Source organism: Canis lupus, chromosome 1 (assembly GCF_048164855.1).
Source record: "Canis lupus baileyi chromosome 1, mCanLup2.hap1, whole genome shotgun sequence".
Taxonomy (NCBI): domain Eukaryota; kingdom Metazoa; phylum Chordata; class Mammalia; order Carnivora; family Canidae; genus Canis; species Canis lupus.
Window position 1 is genome coordinate 29059070 of NC_132838.1, and position 15065 is coordinate 29074134.

The following is a 15065-nucleotide window of genomic DNA, read 5'->3' on the forward strand; positions in this document are numbered from 1 at the left end:
ATACTCAACCCATTTTCCTTTAAACAAAAAAATTGATGGTATTTTAGACATTTCAGAAAGATTAAATACATACTGTGGGGCAAAACAAAGAGTCAAGGATAATTCTCATTTTCTGGAAGTAGAATAATTAGGCCAGTAATACCATTAATTGGCATACAGGACAAGTATAGTGAAGAAGTTTAAAACCCAAGTCTTAGAGTTAGTATCAAATAGTTAATTGTGTGACCTTAGGCATTTGTTTCCTCATTTGTGAAATTAGTCTACCAGTGTATATTCTAAAGGTTGTTATAAGGGTTAAATGATTTAGAATAATGCCTTTTTAAAAAAAAGCACCAGGAAACATCTATTATGATTGTACTAGATACTGCTGATGGGGATACTCAGTGAGCTTAGTGGGATATGTTGAGCTGGGGATCTGAGGGGCACTAACCCCAGCTATAAGCACTGGTTCCATTGTCAGATCCCTAGATTCAAATCCCAGTTTTACCTGACAGTAAATTAATCTCTGGACCTCAATTTCCTAATCTTTCAGAAGAGAATAACAATAGTAAATCGATCATTAAGTTTTTGTAAAGATTAAATGAGAATATGCAAATAAAACTTACAATGATTAGAACATGGCAAGCCCTTTGAAAATGACGGCTCTTATCATTGTATATATAAGTACAAGTTTCTGTGTATAATCAGGTTATGTTCAATAGGCAATAGAAAACAGTAATGCAGCAAGGAGGATGAGGCTGAAGATTTGAGATCTAGGCTTTATATTTGTATTGGTTTCAGTGGAAAAAAAAAGTGCCAAAGACAGAATTCCGGGAAACCAAAAATAAAGTAAAAAGACATCAAAGAGATATGTGAAAGATGTGACAGAGAAGTAACTGAGGAAAAAGAGTTGTGCTTTTGGGTGGTGGGGGGGGATGCAGAGGGAGAGAGACTCTGCACTGAACGTGGAGCCTCATACAGGGCTCGATCTCACCACTCTGAGATCATGACCTGAGCCTAAATCAAGACTCTTGGACCCTTAATAGACTGAGCCACCCAGGCACTCCCCAAAGGTAAAAGAGTTTTAAGAAAGAAGTTTTCTATCACTGTGTGGTACCAAGAGTGCTGCAAGTTGTGAAGAGTGTTCACTGGATCTGCTGTCTGGAAGTCACATGTTTGCAAAGCTGCTTGTGAAGGGGCAAAAATCTGGCAGCCCCAGGTGGAGGAATGAATGGAAGGTGAGACCTATAGAAGAAACATGTGGATAATTCTTTCTACAATTCTGCTTCCAACTGTCTTCCCCCACCCTCAAAGGCAATGACATGACACAGCATCTTTGAGGGATAAAAAGACTACATAAAGATTATACTTTTAAGACTGTTTCCACGCTCCCATCACCCAATTCTTTTAAAAAATAAATCATCCTCTATACTGTAATCGGAAGAAATTTCCTACAATGTAACTGTAATGGTATCATCTCTTTAAGTATCCTCACTAGATTTCAATCACCCACTGGAAAAAAAAAAAGGAAGTCCTTACCGCTGGAGTTCAAGGCTACTTATGAAATGACTCCTTTCTTTTTTTTTTTTTTTTAATAAAAAGATTTTATTTATTTATTCATGAGAGACATAGAGGCAGAGACACAGGCAGAAGGAGAAATAGGCTCCTGTGGGGAGCCCAATGAGGGTCTCGATCCCAGAACCCTGGAATCACCACCTGAGCCAAAGGCAGACACTCAACCACTGACACACCCTGGTGCTCCACCATTTTTTTTTTAAAACCTTCCCTTTTCCAGCCACATTTCCATACACACTCTGAACTTTAGCCTGTGAAACTACTTGCAGGCCTTCAATTGTGCCGAACTCCTTCTTCCCTTTGTACTATTACACACACACACACACACACACGTCTCTCCTGAGAAATGCCCTTCTTCTATCTCTAAGAAACTCCTAACTATCCTTTAACGCTAAATGTAAATAGTATCTTCTCTGTGAGCACTCTATAATCTCAAGGGGTGGTTAAATACTTCTCTACATTCCCACAGTGCCTTGAGCTTCATAGCACTCTCTCTTGACCTTAGTCCTTTATTTTCACCCTAGTAAAATGTCCTATTACCCAGAATTAAAAAGGTACCTACTTTATTTATTTATTTATTGTAGGGAGAAAAGGAAATACTGAAAAGCAAAGTGATCAGCACAGTGGCTGGCACACTGTAGATGCTCAATAAAATTACTTTATGTCTATTATAATACAACAAGTAAAATACATCAAGTAAATTAAATACATTTACTATTAGTTCAACGCAGCTGAATAAACACTAACATTACTTAATATAGCAAATACATTACAGAAGTAATCATTTCCATTAATGTGTCCCAAGGCAAATACATTATAAAATTAATGACTAATATTTGATTTGTAACATTCCTGACAAAAATTAAGTTCAAACTTAAAATGACAACCCTGAGCCTCATATGTGCCTTTTTTTTTTTTTAAGATTTTTATTTATTTATTCATGAGAGACAGAGACAGAGAGAGAGAGAGAGAGAGAGAGAGAGAGGGGCAGAGACACAGGCAAAGAGAGAAGCAGGCGCCACACAGGGAGGCCAAGGTGGGACTCGATCCCAGGACTCCAGATCACATCCTGGGCTGAAGGCGGCGCTAAACTGCTGAGCCACCCAGGCTGCCCTCACATAATGCCATTTTAAAGCTACTCCCTCACAAACCCTTTTATAGGAGCTGCTAAGAAATACTAGTAAGGAAAATCAACTGCACTACGTTTCATCTCATTTTTCATTTTCTCTAAACATCTGATTATCGACCAATAAATGTCTAAAGATCAAGGGGAGAAGCTATAGAGGCCTGGATAATTCACCCTTTAACCAAATGTTATAGCATAGGAAAAAAAAAAAAAAAAGAAACTAACAAAAACCCTGTATGCATAATTCAACTAATCAAATAGTCTCCATAAGTAAACAAGATTCTAATTATGGTTTTAAAAAACTTTGGGTGTTGGGATTTTTCAAATATTTCTTAGAAATCTCCCAGCGTTCTCAAAACGAGCAATCTTTTCCCAGGAAGTCCAAGCAACAGTTAATGCAACAGGTGAAAAAAATGTTAGCATCCTTTTCTCAAAAAAGTAAAAGGCATATACTCCAGTGAGTCTATGATTTCACAGTAATGCTGAAATACAGCACAACGGCTGGTAGCGGTTAAAAATTACAGGGTAATTTTTTCTATCTGTACACGACCCCGATAAATGTAGCACACTGATCACCTTTTCTCGGATGTAATTAAGAAGGCATTTCACAGATTCGAAATTCAGCACCAGGTTGACACCCTAAAAGGAAATAAACGTAGTTAGTGCGTGTCTGACTTAAACGCTTTTAAGCCAGAATCCGGAGTGGGCGGAGCAAAGCCTGCATTCCCTCCACGGCGGATCAGGACGCCGCGCTGAGCACTGAGGCGGCAGGAGCCCCGGGAAAGGCGCGGGAACGTACTCGGCGGTGCTCTTTAGACACTACACGGCAGGGCTCCGCGGCCCTCGGCGGCCCCGCCCCGCCCCCCGGCGCGCCGAGCAGCGCTCCCCCCCCTCCCCCCCCCGCGCCACCGCCCTCCAGAGGGCCGGGGCAGGCCAGGCGCCAGGCCCGGGTCCGCTACCTGCGGGCCTGCGGCGTACTCACGGACACCAGAGCCCAGAGCGGCCGACAGCCCGTCCTGCCGGAGCCAACGCTGCGACTGTGCGAAGCGGCTCCCCGCCAGGCACTCGCGCAGCCTCCCGCCCGCCAGCCACTAGGGCTTTGAGAGCCGACCTGGTGCCGCAGTGCGGGCAGCGCCCGCTGACGTCAGCACCTGCCTACGCCGCCGTCCCCGTGGCAACCGAAGCGGCCCGCCCTCCCGGCCGGCCGCGGCCCCGCCCCCGCCCCCGCCCCCGCCGCCTGCGCCGACGCCCCGAGCTGCTGCGCCCGGCGCCTGCGGAGGTGGTGCGCGCGCCCGCCCGCCCTCGGGCCTTCCGGCTGCGGCCGCGCGCGAGCCTCCTCGTGCCCGCGGTAGACAGCGCGAGGCCGTGGCCCTTCGAGGCTGGACTCTCGTCCCTGAGCGCCAAGGAGCCCTGCGAATGCGTAGGGTCCGAGTCCCCCTGGTCGTCACCTCCGAAAAAGCGTTCGGTCTCTCAGAACTGTAGCCGGCGCCGGCACGGAACGAGAGGGGCGCCCGCCCGGGCCGAGCAGCACGAACCTGGCAAAGCGGCAGACGCGTCACCGTCACCAGACGCAGCATCCCTTTAGGCGCGGAGCATAGTCTTACTACAGACCGGCCAGCCTTGCGGGGGGAAGGAAGGTCGGTAATGCGTGTGGCGCTGAGTTACCGCGCTATGTGTTTAGAGCGGAACGGAAAGAAAACGCGCATCTTTTCTACACCCAGTGCCCCCTCCCACTTTCTATTTTCTGCCACCGGCGCCATTTTTAGCTCTGAGTCACCGAGGATGGAAAAATACTAGACAGGTCCTTCCCCGGCTCTGGAGTGTCCCGCGGTTGCAGTTCTGCACAACACTATAACCTGTTGCTTAGTTTGTGAAGTGAGAGTGTTGTGCATATTTCTTTAGAGGCCAGCTTTTCTGTTTCTATTAGCATCACCGCACTACAAAACATGTTCCACTTTGTTTCTCCAAATCCTGTGAAAATTCGGTGACAAATATTACCAATCCAATGCATCTTAAACCGAACTGTTCAACTTCCCACCTAAAACCTACTGTTCTTTCTGGATGGCTGTTTCGGTTAAGCCACCACCATCCTCCCACTGTTCTGGATACCTGCAGAGCATCCTAAATGCCTCTTGCACCAAATTATATCCATTCTACTCTTTTAACACCCCCAGTATGTAGCCTAGCCATCTTGACTCCAGCTGCCTCATGCCAGCCTTCATCACTTCTATTATTGTGAGATGGCCTCTTTACCAGTCCCCTGATTCCAGTTTTGATTCCCAAATGCCATCCTCCATACTGCTACCAGAATGATCTCGCTGAAAGTGTGGATCTGATAATGCCACTGTCCTGAAAATTCTTCAAAGGATTATCTGTAAGAGAAAATGTAGTTACTTTGCCTAGGATATAAGACACTCCATCTACCTGACTAGTTTCTTCTTTCATTGCCTCCTTTCAGTGCCATTCTTCAGCAGTATTGAATTATGTGAAACATGCAAAGGAATCCATACCCTCTCATGTCCCTATTCTTGTACATATTGTTTCCTTTCTCTGAAAAAATCATTTTTTAAAAAAGATTTTGTTTGTTTATTCATGATAGAGGCAGAAACATAGGCAGAGGTAGAAGCAGGCTCCCAGCGGGGATCCCGATGCAGGACTCAATCCCAGGACCCCGGTATCAGGACCTGAGCCAAAGTCAGACACTCAACCACTGAGCCATGCAGGTGCCCCATGAAAAATCTCTTCTTGTGAACTCTTACACTTCCATATCAGACCCAAACATTGTCCATACTTGGAATCCATCTACTTTTTTCCCCCCTAGAGCCCTCTGTTAAAGAGATGTAAGGAGCAATGAGCATGTAGTTCCTAGATCTTGGTTTCTAAACACCATTCTCTACTAAAAGAAACTAGACCCTCTTGGGGATATGATTGATTCCGAAGAGGAGCAGGGGACGTACAACATGAGCCTGAAAAATCTTGTTGTACCAGAAATTAAAGAAGTTTTTACAGACTGGTGGAAGATATGAAAGGGAAAGAGAAGCCAGCTTGAAGGAGCCTCCATTGGCCCCATCTGGGTCGATTTGAACACCATTATCATAATGTTAATAGATTATGATCTGCTAAATAAAATAGGAATACTTGAGTCTATACTGAAATAAATACATGGGTATTTTTAAGTGGGTATAAACACTCACTCTTCCTTATGTTACATTGGCAACTAATAAATGTAGAAGGAATGATAGAGGTAGGAATATCACCATTTGGCAACTATTGTAGTAAAAATGGATTCAGCCAAGCATCATCAACATATGCTAAAACTAGAGGGTAAGAATCTTAAAAGGAACATTATAGTCTCAAAGTATCTCCTGGCCGTATCCTAATTACAAAGGGAAAAATAGAAACCTGATAGTGCAGAAATCTGGCACTGGTGAGAAAAGTTAGCATCCCCAGTAATAGGACAAATCAGCATTGTATGCCACCTGGTAAGAGACACTTAGAACACTCTTTTGTGATTTTCCTGCCAAAAATGCATTAAGCAATTCTTCTGAGGAAGAATCAGACAACCTCAGATTGAGGGACATTTTACAAAATCATAGATCTTTACTCTTTAAAAAGTTTGTTAAGGTCATGAAAGACAACAGAACAACAAAAGAACTTTTTCAGATTGTAGGAAACTAAAGAGACATGGCAACTAAATGGAACATATAACTGCATTGGATCCTTTTTTTTTTTTTTGTAAAAGATATTACTGGGAAAACTGACAAAATTTGAATTGGGTTTGTGGACTAGATGGTATTTCAACAAAGTTAATTTCCTGACTTTGATAACTATTAGTCTGGTCATGTAGGAAATACCTTTGTTTCCAGAAAATACACACTGAAGTATTTAAAGATCATGAAACTTCACGTCTGCAACTTACTCAAATGGTTCAAGAAAAAAAATATATATAAACATACGTAAAATATGAGTATGTATAGAGACAGTGATAAAGCAAATGTAATATGTCAACAGTTGGAGAATTTGGGCAAAGATAGAAATTCTTTGAACTATTACAATTTTTTCTGTAAGTTTGAAAGTATTTTAAAAGAATAAAAAATGTTTTAAAGGTACTGGGGTTTCTGGCTTAGGTAACTGGATGGAAAATGGCTAATTAACTGGATAGGTAGGAAGAGCAGGTATAGAGGAAAGATAGTTTCAGTAGGATATATCAAAAAGGCAATCAGATATACAGCAAACATATAAGTGATCCCCATTCAAACTGGAGAAAGCAGATATGCTGCTTTCTCTCTCACTGGTTCAGTGTACAAGAGGGAGCTCACCTTAATGATATTTAGAGATACAAGCAATTAAAAGTAGCGGTGGAAGTAATCATAAAATTGGCCAACCATTCATGAAATCAATTTAGGGTATTCACAACGTGTGATAAATTTAAAAAAAATAGTGAATTTATTGAATAAAACATAGTATGGCTGATAGACAAAATATTTATCCCCCCATACAAAATGTACATTAATCAACCAAAACAGATGTTGGCTCAATTGCTTGTATTACATTGCTCGGTCTGCCATACAAAGTACTATAGAATGATTGGCTTAAACAACGAAAGTTTATTTTCTCACAATTCTGGAGATTAGAAGTTCAAGATCAAGATGTTGGCAAGGTTAGTTTCTTCTGAGGCCTCTCTTCTTGGCTTATAGATAGTCCTCGTGTCTTCACATAGTCTACTCTCTTTACCTGGGTCCTAATCTTCTCTTCTTAGAGAGACAACAGTTATATTGGATTAGGGCTCACCCCAACGACCTAATTTCAATGTAATTACCTCTTTAAAAATCTTTTGTCCAAATATAGTCACATTCTGAAGTTCTAGGGGTTAGGATTTAAACATGTGTTTTTAAAAAAAATTAAAAAAATAAAAATAAATAAATAAACGTGTATTTTTAGGGGGAGTGTCAAAATTTAGCCTGTAACACTGCTGATATTGTGCTAGAAGTACAGCAGAATGCAAAGATTGGAACTGTTTGGATTCTCACTTAGAACAAACTTCATAAAGACATTTCAGGCAATGAGATTTTTCAGTATGGGCTAAGTATTAGATGATATTAAAGGAATTTTTAATTTATATCTGTGTAAAGGAAATAATAGCATTGTGATTATGTAAGAATAAGCCTTTCTTAAGTCCATAGAATACCATGATATAATGTCTGAAATTTCCTTTAAAATAGTCCAGAAAATTAAAAAAAAAAAAAAAAAACAGCTGGGAGAAAGATAACACAGATATAACTAAATTTTGATGGTCATTGAAGCTGGCTAATAGCTATCTGGTATTTTATTATACTTTTTCTCTGTGTGTTTGGAAATTTTTGTTTTAAGCAGGCAAAACAAAAGTAGGAAAACTCATAGATAATTTGAAAGACATAGAACCACAGGAAAAAGGGAAAAATATTCAATACTACTTCATAAAGAGAGTCTCAATTAGCTTTTTAAAGCAATTTTTGTTTTCAGTCTGTTTTCCATGCGTGTTTGGATTTTGGTCATATTGTAAATAGGATATTTATTTCTGCTTTGTTGAATTAACACTATGTTATAATTTCATTTGCCATTATATATGCCATATAAACTTCATTAAGAATGTTAAACTTGTTGGGGCACCTACGTGGCTCAGTGGGTTAAGCATCTGACTTGGTTTTAGCTCAAGTCATGATCTCATGATCTCATGGGTCATGGGATAGAGCCCTGCTCAGCGGGGAGTTGGCTTGAGAATTCTCTCCCTCTGCCCTTCCCCACACTCATATGTGCATATGCGCTCTCTCTTTCTAAATAAATAAATCTTTAAAAAAGTTAAGCTTGTTAATAATATTCATATGTGCTTATAGTAAAAATTCAATCAATCATCATTTATACTGTAGAAACTGAAACTTTGCCATATGTTAATCACTGATAATAGTGTTTTATACATTACTACAGACTTTCCTTCATATATATATATATTTAGTATATATATATGTGTGTGTCTGTATATATATATATATATATATATATATATATATATACTCAACTAAAAACACAATTTCATACTATAGATTTTTTGCTGTTGCCTTGTTTTGGGCTTTATCATGTATCACCATCCTAGAAGGGTTTTTATGTCAGTAATATCCTTCCATCTCATTCATTTTAGTGGCTTCATGCTTTATCATTTTTGTTCCAGTTTATCAATTTATAATAAAATTTATAATAAAAAGGACAAATACGATGTTCTTTTAATTAAGAGAGCTTTTATGTAATTCTCATATTATCACTAAGTTTATTCCTCAGTATTTTATATAATTTTGGTGTTGTTTTGAATTCATTAATTTCTCTCATTATATTTGCTAACTGGTGATTGTGTGTTTTGCTACTTTTCCTCCTTCTTGGTCTCTTTCTCTAATTTTTGTTTATCTCCCTGATCTCTTGATATTGAATATCCCAGAGCTAACCCCTTGGACCTCTTCTCTATCCATATGTACTCAGTTGGCGATGTTTTCCAGTCTCTATGGCCCCATGCATACAGACTACTCCTAGAGGTATCTCCACAGCCCATTCTTCACTTCTGAACTTCAGACTCATACATGCAATTGCATACTTAGATACCTCCACTTAGTTGTCAAATACACATCTCAGACTTATCAAATTCCTAATCCCCATTTGAAGATAACCTCTCCCTTGAAGTTTCTCCATTTTGTATAATGGCAAATCCATTTTTTTTTCCTGTTACTCAAGCCAAACATCAAACACCTTGGAGTAGTCTTTGACTTTTCTCATTTCCTTATACTTCATATACAATCTATCAGATTAATACTGATTTGAACCCAAATCTCACATAAAAGAGGCTATGTTTATAATTTGAAGGGGAAATTTTTTTTTCTACTCTACTTTTCAAACTATAGCTCACACATTCAAGACTCCTTGTCTCCCATTGCTGGTGCAATCTCTTGAGGGTCCCAGTTTTATGCAAAGAGTTTAATTTCCACACTGAACATGATCTCATATCTTATGTTTGGGAAGTCCTTCCAATCTAGAACTACATTTAGGGAATCAGCAGATACCTCTAATGTAGGAACACCACTAAGTAGTCCTTGCTTACCACTCCTGTTTCAATTTTTTCTTTGGCTCCTTGGGAACTTCCTTCACTATGCAATTCAGTTCACATTTCTAGCTGATTTTCAGAATTTTTTTTCACAGCAGTGTATCTCTTTGACATATTGGGTAAAAAAGAATTCCTTCTCACTCTACTTTTAACACATATTGCATTGTATTTATGAGTTAATATTAATTGCAATAGTGACTGCCATTCAAATTTAACAGATAACTTACTGAAATAATTGATCCTTCCTTATAAACTTTCTGTGAGGTAACTTGCTATGAAAACTTGATGAACCTGTAAATATGTGTTAGATCAGAATTCATGGAACTTCCCACAAAGTATAAAGCTATTTATGGATTTGTTGTTTTTTATGGATTTGTTGTTTTCTTTTTAGGAAAAGTGTTTTAATTTAGATCTCAGAAGGCCCTATGAAAAAATGGGAACTGCTTCAGAGACAAGGAAAGAAACAAAAAAATTCAGCATGCCCTCAATTTAAGTCTCTAAAGCAATGAACACTAGATGGCAGCAAATCAACATTTGTCATTACTGGGGCCTGAAAGATCCCAGTTTAAAGGTATGGCCTTATTGCATCTTATCATGCACCCATTTGTTATCCAAACCATTTAATTTAATTGTGTTTAATATATTGCTTTGAATCTATAATAGCTTGAGGTATATTTGACATAAGGTCTGAAAAATGTAGTTTCCAGATGAATAAATACAGTACAGAATGGTGCTCGTGCTACTAGGCTGTCTAGCAACACTTCCAAGAATCCACTCTCTGAAGACCACTCTCTAGGAAGCTTATCTTCCACCTAAGATGTGAGGTCCTGTGGTTGGACAAAAGCTACATATCAAACATTCATTTCCATTTCTGCGTTGTAACCCTTTTGTGCTTATTAATGCTTAAATCTTCATCTTCTCATTCAAATGATATGTTTATGAGATTAAGAACTAGCTTTATTTCTCTTACAAAGTGTGAAAATAGAGGCTTCCCAAGCCCTGCTGTGAGTCATTATCAAGCCTCCTTCTCTGAGGGACTCGGGCTACACATCTCCACCACAAGTGAGAAGGGCTTTCCCTGTTTTCACATTTATGATCCTCTTTGTATAATTAGTATGTCAAATTGCAAAATACATAATTTGTATAATTTAGCTTCATGGTCCAATTTTGTTTCTCTCCATACCTGAGATAATTTTGTATCTTTTATATCTTTTAAAATGTTTAGAATAAATTATTATTAAAGTGAGATGTTAATAAGACAGAAAGATACTTATGAGATAAAATGAAAATCCCTGGTTCACCCCTTCCTTCCCAAAGTGCTGGTCCTAAGAGTACAGCAATTCCTTCTTCTCCCCTGTTTTGCTACTCAGGCTTTTATTTACTTGTGGGCACCCAGGGTTTGAAAGCAGATGATCCTCGTAATGACAAATCAGCAGAAGGTCAATAATAGTAGCCTAACTCTACATCACAATGCCTGTGTCATTCACCTCACATTTTCTGTGCATTTTATCATCTCAAATTATCACACATACACACACATACACACACACAAAAAGCATAGTACAATAGATATTTTGAGAGAGAGACTATATTCACATAACTTCTATTACATTATAGTTCAATGTTATTATATTATTGGTTACTGTTGTTAATCTCTTCGTGTGCCTAATTTATAATCTAAACTTTTTCACAGGTGTGCACATATAGGAAAAAAAGCAGTATATATTGGTATTATCTGCAGTGTCAGGTGCAGTTTCAGGCATCCTCTAGGGGTTGTGGAACATATTCCTCATGGGTGAAGGAAGACTACTGCAAATCTCTTTAAACAGTTTCTGCTTTTGTTTCTTCTGGTGCTTACCGCTCTCTCTCTTAGAATCATTGCTTAATTCATCAGTTTTAAGAATTTCCTTTATCTATTGCTACGAATTAAGTCATTTGAATCACCTTCTACATTCCTTATCCATCTCTTCCCAATAAAGTCATGTAAGGACACAGTAGCCTACAATGGATAAGAGCACGCACTCTGAAACTCCGTTTCTGCCATTTACCAGGTGTGTGGCCTCAGGCAAGTGGCTCAGTCTCTCTGAACCCTCTTCCTCATCTATAAAATGGGGATAATAATCATCCATTCCTCAGAGGATTATTATGAGGATAAATGGGTCAATACATTTAAAGCACTAAACAAGTGTTACAATTACTATATTTAATTTCTTTCTTGGTTATCTTTGTAAGTGTAAATAATATACTTAACTCTTTTTTTATTTTGTCAACTATATATCACCTCTGGTCACTCCACTTTTTAAGGTGAAAATATTGGCAACCTTACCTTTCTTTCCCTCTCTACCCTTCCCACACCTCAATCTCACCTCCAATATCTTCCATCTTTTAGCTAGTTCTATTTTCTGGGAGGTTTTCTCAATTTGGTCTTCTAAGCATCTATTGAAAATTTTACTTCAGCTATCTGAGAGTTTCACCTAATCTTTAGAGTTAATTTTTACAGGATTTTAAAGATTCAAACTCTTATTGACTATTGTGTTAGCCAGGGTCTGGTCAGGGAACAAAAATCACCACAATAATTTGTGTAGAGAAAATGATTGTGAACCAAGTACAATTGCATCAATGGAGAAAAGGAGGAAACTGAAAAAGAACAAAGCACTTTTTGGGGTCCCAGAATTGCAATTTGCAGAACACAGATTCTGGAGTAACCAGAAAAGTGTCCAGCTCATATGTGGAAACCAAGAGGTTTTTTTATGAAAAGGAAGGGAGGGATAATTGCAAGATTTAGTTTAAAAAAGGAAGGAAAAAACAAAAACCCTGCTAATTTGGTGCTGACTGATTGAACCACTTTTGATTACTATCTGATTATTTTTTACGTGCTATTAAACATAACTATTCCTTGTATGTATTAGTTAACTTTTTTGCCCTTATAAAATTCATAGCAGCAATTTTACAGTTCAAATATTAGTTGTTCTGTTGGATTTTATGAGCAACTGCTTGTATAACAATACCGTATAGGGCTCAGTTCAAAAGTTCATTAGTTAGAAAGAAGAGTGGAATGGTGTCTCTGGTGTCCAGAAATTGTATACAATTCCACAGTTGTGAGCTAAGTGAAAGATACATTTAATAAAAGGGGTGAAAGAGAAGTCTAAGCTATATAGAGGTAGTAACTGCAGAGAACAGTGGTTACTCCCAAGGCTGAGGGAAAAGCGAATAAGGAAAGAACCAAAGTCAAGATTGTAAACTGACCACACGCACCTATTTCCTCCCCTTTCCAATAATCTAGAAAATAGTTATAAAGAAAACACACACACCACACACAATCTCTGTCTTCACAGGGCTATCTTCTCTTCTATCTGTGTAATCTCCCTCTTACAAGGACCTTTGTCATTGGATTTAGGACTTACCTAGAAAATCAAGGATAGTCTCCTCATCACAAGATCCTTAATTACATGCAAACACCCTTTTTCTAAAATAAGGTGATATTTACAGGTTCTGGGAGTTGGGACATGGACATATCTTTTGGGAGACACCATTTAACTCACTATCTCACTCTCCTAACTGCTATTCTCTTTAAGAAATTGATGGCATTTCTTGTCTGCTGGTGGTCTACTTTCTGTCCTCTTTATTGAGTCTATGTATATACTTGTATATATTATAGGTATGTATACACACATCTATATATGTGTGTGATGTGGAGCTAAAGTCTGGGAACATACAAACCAAATAAGCCAGGTTATTAAAACAGTTCAATTAACAGTTGTTTCTCTCTCTTAATCTTTTTCAACTTCTTCCATCATGACTTCCCAAATATTCAAACACTTCATATTTCCAGTAAGTCTTCGGCAGTTTATCTAATACTTTGCATTTAAGATAGGAACCAAATAATAGAAAGGAAATTGTATTACTTGATTCAAACCTGAATATTATTATTCAAACCTGATATTTCGTTGGCTGTTATCTTTTCAAATATTTTCAGTTCCATCTCATGATTATGACTGCAATATTCTTTTTGACTAGCAATAGCAGCAAGTGGCATATATGCTGTACACTTCTCCAGTCTTGCTGTTAGCCAGGTTCACTGATGGCCATATTCTTCCTTCTCAATAAATCTGGACACAGATTCAGAATAGTTTGTAATATAGTATCCCTGTTATTACTAATTTATTGGAGCTGGCATGTAAGTTGAAAATTGCCATCTTCCTGCCTTAAAAATTTCATGACTTCAGCATATTATATCACTGTAGACTTCCCATGTTATAATTCTGGCATATTTTCTGCCCTAACCAATCAGTTAAAGGAGCATTGGTTTGAGAGCCAAAAGTCTTGAGTTCTAGTTCTATATTAATTTCTTGTGTTATATTGAATAAATATTTATCCTTCTACAATTGGACTATAATAACTTCTAAGATACTTGCCATCTCTGAAATCTTTTAATATCAAGTACCCAAGTACAGATTTCTACTGATGTGGTCTATCATTACCTGAAACTCAACATGTTAAAATTTTAAGTCAATGCCTTAAACATCTTTGCGTCTTAGATTCTGTATTTCTAATAATTTACACTCTAAACTCAAAATCTTTTAGTTGACTTTTGGTTCTTCTATTCCCATTACCTTTTATATTTTGTCCATCACTAAGTCCTTAAATTCTTCCTTAGAAAAGCTTTTGCACTATCCATTACTTTGCATAATAGTTGTCACTAGTCTGCCCTAAGAATTTTTGTGCCCGATAAACTTCACCTCTTTGACCTTCAGTTCACCTTATATAACCTTATAAATTCAAAATCCTTATTTATTTTATCAAAGTGATTTCCTACTCAAAATCTTTGCTGGTTTTCCCTTGCCAGTATAATAAAATCAGAACTTCTCATCTGCATTTCAAACCCTTCCATATTCTGTCTGTGATTTAACTTTGTTAACCTGAAACAAGATCCCCTTAAATTGTCTGTTCGATGCACGATCTGTTATCATTCAGCACCAATTTTCTCAGTATTAATTTTCAACAAAGAGAATTTGATTGGTCTAGCACAGCCTCTAGGTCTGTTGTCCACCCCTTGTTTAATTCATAGTAACTGGGAACATCAAGGACTATCAGTGAAAAAATGCATCATCTTTTAAAAGAAAATAGGGTAGGAAGGTATCTCGTAATGAACCCTTAGAGTTAAAGATTATGCAACTCCCAAACCTGAAACTATAGGAAATCAAAGTTTAAAAAAATGTTTAAATCAAAAACAGATCATGTGGTCATAGAAAATCTTTTCTC

At 38.2% G+C, this 15065-nt stretch overlaps 2 protein-coding genes across 53 annotated transcripts in view; one reads left to right on the forward strand and one right to left on the reverse strand.

The window, feature by feature from the left end:
* The window catches only part of AHI1 (Abelson helper integration site 1), a 199003-nt gene extending 194539 nt beyond the window's left edge, over window positions 1–4464 (reverse strand). For 11 of the 24 annotated variants that reach the window (XR_012030072.1, XM_072824551.1, XM_072824571.1 and 8 more), the window contains exons 1-2: window positions 3640–3829; window positions 3257–3319 (exon numbers count right to left, since the gene is read on the reverse strand). The gene's annotated coding sequence lies outside the window, so the exon portion shown is untranslated. Of the gene's footprint in view, window positions 1–3256; window positions 3320–3479; window positions 3535–3639; window positions 3906–4215 lie in introns of those variants that run through there. The other 13 variants (XM_072824495.1, XM_072824484.1, XM_072824480.1 and 10 more) reach the window with 9 other exon arrangements.
* LOC140632534 (L-lactate dehydrogenase B chain-like) overlaps window positions 3969–15065 on the forward strand; it is a 167343-nt gene continuing 156246 nt past the window's right edge. For 18 of the 29 annotated variants that reach the window (XR_012030175.1, XR_012030177.1, XR_012030178.1 and 15 more), the window contains exons 1-2: window positions 3969–4317; window positions 10195–10374. The gene's annotated coding sequence lies outside the window, so the exon portion shown is untranslated. The remainder of the gene's footprint in view (window positions 4318–10194; window positions 10375–15065) is intronic. The other 11 variants (XM_072824699.1, XM_072824651.1, XM_072824667.1 and 8 more) reach the window with 2 other exon arrangements.